The 7,352-nt window shown below is 40.1% G+C and overlaps 1 protein-coding gene across 7 annotated transcripts in view; it reads left to right on the top strand.

Moving 5' to 3' along the window:
• LOC106879922 (PAS domain-containing serine/threonine-protein kinase) overlaps positions 1-7,352 on the top strand; it is a 95,080-nt gene that overhangs the window by 54,213 nt on the left and 33,515 nt on the right. The gene's annotated exons all lie outside the window — the stretch shown is intronic.

The following is a 7,352-nucleotide window of genomic DNA, read 5'->3' as shown; positions in this document are numbered from 1 at the left end:
GTTGTTGGCACTCCGTCGCTTACAACGTCGAGGGTTTCAGTTGATCCGATCAACGGAACAGCCTGCTCGTGAAATTAACGTGCAAGTGGCTGAGCACTCCACAGACACGTGTACCCTTAACGTAGTTCTCGGGGAGATTGAGCGTGACACAGAGTGTGACAAGGCTGTCCCTTTGAAATACAGGTACAACAGAAACAAGAAGAAAGAGTGAGGGAAAGTCATGGTGAAAGAGTACAGCAGGGTTCGCCACCATCCCCTGCCGGAGCCTCGTGGAGCCTTTTAGGTGTTTTCGCTCAATAAACACTCACAACACCCGCTCTGGGAATCGAAACCGTGATCCTCCGACCGCGAGTCCGCTACCCTAAACACTAGGTCATTGCGCCTCCACATGCACACGTGTACACAAATACAAACGTATGTATTTATCCAAATCGTACATATGTACGTATACCCACAACCAGGTGTATATAGACATACGTATACCCCCATACAGATACAGTGAAGTGGCATTGTTTGCTAGCTTTTGTTTAAATTCTCGTTACAAACCATTGTCCTTGTACTTTTTGTTGTAGTTCTAATCATTCTATGGATGAAAGAAACTGCATAGCTACTACTACTACTACTACTACTACTACTACTACTACTACTACTACTACTACTACTACAACTACAATAGTTATAATGCTACTATTTTAACATCACAAACAAAACAACATTAGTATTACTTCTGGTACCATTGCCAATCACCACTGCTACTGCTGCTACTACTACAACCGCCACCACAGACATTGTTAGTTACTTCTGCAACCAATGCTACCAGAGTTAAGCTCTATCACCACCACTACCACTGTCACTACCACCACCATCACCCCCACCATTATCACCACCTTTTCCACCTCCACCACCACCATCTTGACTACCACTACCATCACCATCGCCACATCACCACTATCACCATCACCACTACTATCACCACCACCACTACTACCACCATCACCACCACTATTGTTAATCATTATCGCTACCACTGCCACCACCATCACCATCAATCATCACCACCGCAATTGTTAATCTCCACTACCACTACCATTGTTAACTGCTGCCACCACCACCACCACCACCACTGATAGTTCCATCAATCCTGCTGCTGGTTAATAGCTCTTTAAAGACAAATCCACTTCTTACCTGTTAATTTCCTTACAGTTCAAGCTCCGGAAACTGAGCAATACACGCATCAGTGGTTCGATTAGAATGTGCTGCCACCCCTTACTACCCCCACCACCACTACCACAAGCACCACCACTACCACTACCACAAGCATCACCACCACTACTTACACAACTCCTGTCTGTTGTCTCGTAGTTTGTGTGTATGTATATATATATATATATATATATACTTTATTTAAAAGCAGCAGAAATATAACAAAAGACTGTTACTCTGAGTTTCACATTCCCGTTCATCGGACAGTTTTGTTAGAAATGGAAAAGGAATAACAATGCAATCTATATATATATATATATATATATATATATATATGCATGTATATGTATGTATATATGTATATGCTCACAGTCACACGTGGCTATGTGGTTAAAATAACTTGATTCCCAGTCATGTGATTGTAGGTTCAGTTCCACTGCATGATACTTTGGTTAAGTGTTTAGCCTTGTGCTGATCGAAGCGCTGTGAATGGATTTGGTAGACGGAAACTGAAAGAAGCCCTTGCATGTATATGTTTGTGTGTAACCTTGTCTTAACATCACATGATGGCTGTAAACGAGCTTCACCCTCAAACATACGGTGTTGTTTGTATCTGGTCTACCTTGGAAAACATGTCACACCATGGGAAAATGGGGGAATATTACCTTGCTTGGAAACGAGTGAGCGTTGGTGACAGGCAGAGCATCAAGCCATAAAAAATCTGATCCCTTAACAAATTCCATCTGACCCATACAAGCCCGACAGGGTGGCTGAACAGGTGCTGTACCTTGCCAAAAAGCAGGAAGTATGAGAGGTGGATATATTTAACCACTTGATATCTATAGGATTACAGTTGTTTCGCAGCCTTCATCATGTAATAATCATTTCATTGCATAATAAATAATATAAAATATTATATAAAATAATTTATGCTTACTATGGTGAGTGATTGATTAATCATCGCATTAAGCAATTAAACAAATGATCAATTAGCTAGTTGGTTAGACATTTAACCAATTGGCAAAAAATAAAGAAATGATATTGAACCAGTGTGTGTGTTTCTTTTTATTGGCATTATGACCTTCCCAAGACACACAACAAGATTGTTTTAGTGTTTTGTTGAAAATACAATAAATCTTTCAACCCCAGCCTATGCGCAAAGGCACATAGGTCAGTGGCTAGTGTCGAGCTTACGATCCTGAGGTTGTGAGTTCGATTCCCAGACCAGGCTGTGTGCTGTGTTTTTGAGCAAGATACTTTATTTCATGTTGCTCTAAGTTACCACCACTCGGTACAGTCATGGACTTATGTTTCAAATGATTTAGGTTCAATTCCACACACATGTATGGATGAACCAAAGCCATTACTCACAAGTAGGCATGTCTTAGTAGCTTAAATCATGCTTTCACAAATTGTTTTAGGTGCCTATAGATTTATTGGTAGATTGAGACACCCTCTCAGCTTTTCATGCGCATACACACACACACACACACACACACACACACACATTCACATGAGGAGGTACTGAAAACTTCCAGGCTTTGAGGGTATCATGAAAGGCCTGGTTGGAGGCCCAACCTTCCAAGTCCTTTTACACTGCTGCAATAAGTGTGTGAATCTGAGAGGGGAATATGTTGAATAAAATCATAATTTACTGGTCCTCTTGTGTTTTCTTTTACCCAAAGCCAGGAACTTTGTGGCACCCCACCCACACCCCACCATATACACACATGCACACACAAGGAAGTGCTGAAAAGTTCCTGGCTTTAAGAGGATCACAAAAGGCCTGGTTGGAGGCCCATCCTTCTGAGTTCTTTTACAGGGCTTAGAAAAACTGAAGGACCACTGCAACAGGTGTAAATCTCAGATGGGATCTTTAATGACACTATTTAGATTTCTCTGATTGCTTTTATTTTTTGTTTTTGCTTCTTGTACTCTTTCTCATTAATACACCTGGATCGTTAGACGCAGGTGAGGCGGGGTAGGTAATGCTAATTCCAATAGATAATTGATGATTTTGCTATGGATTGTTGAATCCGGTATTGTTAAGTAGGATTATAGTTATCTCTCATTAAGAGACAAATCAAGAAGAATGGGTTCTCTTTCCTTGATTCCCCCTCTCTCTGTTTCTCACACACACACACACACACACTTATGCACACACTTTATTTAACCCTAGGTCAGTCCTGAGGTAGACTCAATAAAAGCTTAACACTTGTAGCATTGCTTGATTTATACCATCATCATTTGCCATCTGCTTTTCCACATTTGCATGAGGCAGATTTTCTATGACTGGGTGCCCTTCATGTTGCCAACCCGTACCTGTTTCCTGGCAAGGTAATATTTTCTCGTGGCTAGACAGGTTTTCCACAGAAGACCAGAAACAAGCAATCTCACTTGATGCTCTTACAACCACACTTGCAAAGGTGCTGGAAAGTTCCTGGCTTTGGGTGAAAGAAAATACAGGAGGATCAATTGTGTTTTTATTCAACATATTCCTCTCTCAGATTTACGCACTTATTGCAGTGGTCCTTCAGTAAGTTCTGTAAAAGAACTCAAAAAGTTGGGCCTCCAACCAATGCTTTTCACAATTTCCTTAAATCCAGGACCTTTTCAGCACCCCCTTATATATATTCCTGGCTTTAAGGGTAAAAGAAAATACAGGAGGATCAGTTAATTATGATTTTATCCAACATATTCCCCTCTCAGATTGACACATTTATTGCAGCAGTCCTTGTTTTTCTAAGCCCTGTAAAAGAACTCAGAAGGTTGGGCCTCCAGCCAGGCCTTTCGTGATACCCTTAAAGCCAAGAACTTTACAGCCCCCTCCCTCATATACATACATATACACTCGTATATACATACATACAACAAGCTTCTTGCAGTTTCTGTCTTCTAAATCCACTCACAAGGTTTTGGTTGGACCAGGGCTATAGTAGAAGACACTTGCCCAAGGAGCAGCACAGTGGAACTGAACCCAAGCCTGCATGGTTAGGAAGCAAGCTTCATAACCACACAGCCACAGCTGTGCTGGAATATCATCCTAAAACTGTAACCTTCTTGATTGTTAATGACCTTAAAATCGACCAATCGTATTGCAGATCACATCTTGCCATTGGCAAGGCAGTGTTTCCGATATTCCTGACAGCTTTTGGGGATTTATTTATTTATTTAGTATTGTTTTTAGTGAGTTGTACAAATTTTCTGAAAGGATGAGTGACACGCATGATAACTGTAGCTTTGGTGATGATATTAGAGATGCTGGAATCAGAGGCAGTAATGGAAGATAAGATGTTTTTCATTTTTTTTTTATCTATTCGGAAGAGGATGAACGTGAGAATGACTTTGATGATAACACCGACAATGGTGGCTTGTAACCATGGTTTCATGTCAGAACTTTTACCACATGTGGTGTTAACAGTGTAACAGTGATGATAATGATGGCGGTTTTGGTGGTGATGATAGTGGATCATCATCATCATCATCATCTTTTACTTGTTGTAGTCATTAGACTGTGGCCATGCTGGAGCACCACCTTGAATTTTTAGTCAAATGAATCACCCACAGTACTGATCTTTTGTTAAGTCTGGTACTTATTCTATCGGTCTCTTTGGCCAAACCGCTAAGTTACAGGGACATAAACACACCAACACAACCAAAGCCTTGTTGAAAATGTGTTATGTGCAATCACTTGTATGCAGGCTATGATGACATACAAACACATACTTAAATATATACAAAGATACACACATATGTAAATACACGACCGGCTTCCACACAGTTTCTGTCTCAAATTTACTCTTAAGGCATTAGTCGACCTGAAGCTATAGTAAAAGACAGTTGCCCAAGGTGCTGCCTGCAGTGGGACTGAACCTTAAGCCATGTGTTTGCAAAGCGATTGTCTTAACCACACAGCTATGCCTCTCCTTCCAAAGTGGAGAATAGGTTCAAAGCTTTTGTTTTAATGCCATATGTTGGTACTCACTGGAATGCAGCTTTTTCAGTCTTCCATATATCATCGTCATCATCATTACTTAACATCCATTTTCCATGCTAGCATGGGTTGGATGCGTTGACAGGAGCTGGCACCAGAGATGCACCAGACCCCAATTGTCTGTTTTGGCAGGGTTTCTACAGCTGGATGCGCTTCCTGATACCAACCATTTTACAGAGCATACTCAGTGTTTTTTACATGGCATCAGCGCCAGTGTTTCATACGTAGCACTAACACAAGTGCTTTATATGTGGAACCAGCACAGGTATTTTATAGGTGGCAGAGAGTTTTTATAAGATAGTCCAAGAAGTTCATGAGGTTAATTTATGCATATATAAATATATATATATACATTTACATATATACATACATACATATACATACACACATGCATATATATACTTATAACAGAATTAGTTATTTAGCAGGTGTATATAGGAGTGGCTGTGTGGTAAGTAGCTAGCTTACCAACCACATGGTTCCGGGTTCAGTCCCACTGCATGGCATCTTGGGCAAGTGTCTTCTACTATAACCTCAGGCCGACCAAAGCCTTGTGAGTGGATTTGGTAGATGGAAACTCAAAGAAGCCCGTTGTATATATGTATGTGTCTATGTTTGTCTCCCCCCCCCCCCCAACATTGCTTGACAACCGATGCTGGTGTGTTTATGTCCCCGTAACTTTGCGGTTCGGCAAAAGAGACTGATAGAATAAGTACCAGGCTTACAAAGAATAAGTCCTGGGGTCGATTTGCTCGACTAAAGGCAGTGCTCCAGCATGGCCACAGTCAAATGACTGAAACAAGTAAAAGAGTATATATATATATATATATATATATATATATATATGTGTGTAGAGGTGCAATGGCCCAATGGTTACTGTATTAGACTCGTGGTCATAATATCGCGGTTTTGTTTCCCAGACCGGGCATTGTGAGTGTTTATTGAGCGAAAACACCTAAAGCTCCATGAGGCTCCGGCAGGGGATAGTGGCGAACCCTGCTGTACTCTTTCACCACAACTTTCTCGCACTCTTTCTTCCTGTTTCTGTTGTGCCTGTAATTCAAAGGGCCAGCCTTGTCACACTGTGTCATGCTGAATATCTCCCGAGAACTACGTTAAGGGTACACGTGTCTGTGGAGTGCTCAGCCACTTGCACGTTAATTTCACGAGCAGGCTATTCCAGTTGATCGAATCAACTGGAACCGTCAACGTCGTAAGCGACGGAGTGCCAACAACAAATATATATATATAAACACATCCATGCCAGTGGCACGTAATAAGCACCCGTGCTGGTGCTATGTATAAAACATTTATTTTTTTCAAGTGATAAGTGTTAAATTCCAATCATCTCACTATTATTTCAAACCAATTGCATTGCTGTTGTATGTGAAGCCATCTGTCCAATTATAATCTTCAGTTTATTTAAAACTGGTGCACATGGTTCGTTTATCCAATCTAAACGAGCAGGCTATCTCTTAGTTTTCTAGCATCATTATCATAATTCTTAATTATTTCGAGTTTCTTCTCTAAAGTAAAAGCAATTTTTGTTCATTTTTTTTTATTGTTGTTTTGCTGTTTTTTTTTTGTTTTTTTTTTTCATTAGTCAATCTCATTTTAATTTTTTTCTTTCTGCTATTCATTGCTATTAGGGAAAATATATTCTTAAACAAAAAGGAAAAAAGCTATTACAAGGAAAAATAAAACCAAAAAAGCGAGGGCTTCTGTTGCTGGCTGCCAGTTGTTGCTATGGCAACTGAAGATGCTTGCTATGGATAGTTTTCTTTTTTCATTATATCAGACCCAGTTGCATGAAATTTGTGTCATGTTTAATGAAAACAGGTTATAATTAATAAACTGTGGAAGCTCAAAAACATGTTAATCCAAACCAATGGTTCTCAATTGGGGTCCAAATGGCCCTTGGTAGGATCCACATAAGATTTTGTTAAAATCTAATTGCAATTAATTAGTTCTACTTCTACAATACACAAAATATTTTAACAGTTTGTTTTATTGTACAATTCCTAATTATGTTTAATTATAAATCATATAGGTGCAGACGTGACTGTGTGGTAAGACGCTTGCTTCCCAATCACATGGTTCTGGGTTTAGTCCTACTGCTTACCACCTTGGACAAGTGTCTTCTACTATAGCCCCA

The sequence above is a fragment of the Octopus bimaculoides genome, chromosome 25, assembly GCF_046866305.1.
Source record: "Octopus bimaculoides isolate indiv1 chromosome 25, ASM4686630v1, whole genome shotgun sequence".
In the NCBI taxonomy this organism is placed as follows: Eukaryota; Metazoa; Mollusca; class Cephalopoda; order Octopoda; family Octopodidae; genus Octopus; species Octopus bimaculoides.
This window is presented reverse-complemented; position numbering and strand designations above follow the sequence as displayed.